Genomic DNA, 1,289 nt, shown 5'->3' with positions numbered 1-1,289 from the left:
TATAAGTTCATCATCATCATCATCATCATCATCATCATCATCATCATCATCATCATCATCATCATCATCATCATCATCATCATCATCACCATCCTCATCATCATCATCATCATCATCATCATCATCATCATCATCAATATCATCGTTCAAAATTTAACAATAAAATACTACCTTAAGACAGACATAATAATATGTTTATTGAAGATATGAGAATCTTAAAATTTGACGGTGTGGTGATATCCCTGGACAAAAAAAAAGATTCGAATCCCTTCTGTCCTACTCGATCCTGCTCACTGTCTCAGCCTTCTTTACGGCCAGTTTGCGTAACACGAATACGATAAGATAAGATAAGATACATCTCTATTGTCCAAATCCTGGTACATTGGTTTGGTGTTTTACCATGTACACACACACACACACACACACACACACACACACACACACACACTCACACACATATACACACACACACACACACACACATGTACACACACTCAGGCTTACAGTCACATGCATAATATAAATGAACTGCAATGTAATATAAATAATAATCTTAAGCTAGATACATACCCAATGTCATTCTGATACATTCTATAAGGTCATATGAATACTTATAATAAGATGGTTAAGATGGAAGAATTTTTATGGATGATGGTAAAAATTACCTTCTGTATCTTTCTTTGTTACAGATCAGAAGCCTAGGTCTTTTACTTCTGACTGATGTTTTTATTTGATGGAACAAGGGATGTTTGTTGCCTTAAACGATGGAATTAATCATTTAGTGCAAGCGGTTGCAAAAAAAGGCTACGTTCAGTATTTCCTGCCCCCTCCTCCCACCCCTCACTCCTCACACCTCTTCATCTCTCCTACCTCATTGTCTACGTTTGGTATATTCACCCTCACCACTCACCCCTTCAATCCCCTCGCATTTTTCTTATGCAAGTGTATTTATGCCCCCATCGACAATTTAGATAAATAGAAATTTAGAAGGCAGGATTGAACATGTCTGTCATGGCCACTGCAGGTTGAAAGGGATACAATGTCCCAGGCAGAAAGACCACAATGTTCGATTAAACTTTTCCTTTTCTCTAAACAGGAAGCGGACTTGGGTCTTCTAAATGCGACAGCTAAGCGACTGATCGCTACACCACAGACGCTGACCGACCCCCAGACCCCTTTTGTTCCTCACGCTCCCCACCTCCTCCCTAACCATATGCACAAATAACAGACACACATACACACATACACACACACACACACACACACACACACACACACACACACACACA

General features: G+C 39.5%; 1 protein-coding gene across 1 annotated transcript in view; it reads right to left on the bottom strand.

Annotated features, from left to right (window-relative positions):
• Nucleotides 1-1,289, bottom strand: part of LOC101850357 (mucin-3A) — a gene marked incomplete in the record, with an annotated part of 42,548 nt that overhangs the window by 3,114 nt on the left and 38,145 nt on the right.

Source organism: Aplysia californica, unplaced genomic scaffold (assembly GCF_000002075.1).
Source record: "Aplysia californica isolate F4 #8 unplaced genomic scaffold, AplCal3.0 scaffold00507, whole genome shotgun sequence".
NCBI lineage: Eukaryota > Metazoa > Mollusca > Gastropoda > Aplysiida > Aplysiidae > Aplysia > Aplysia californica.
This window is presented reverse-complemented; position numbering and strand designations above follow the sequence as displayed.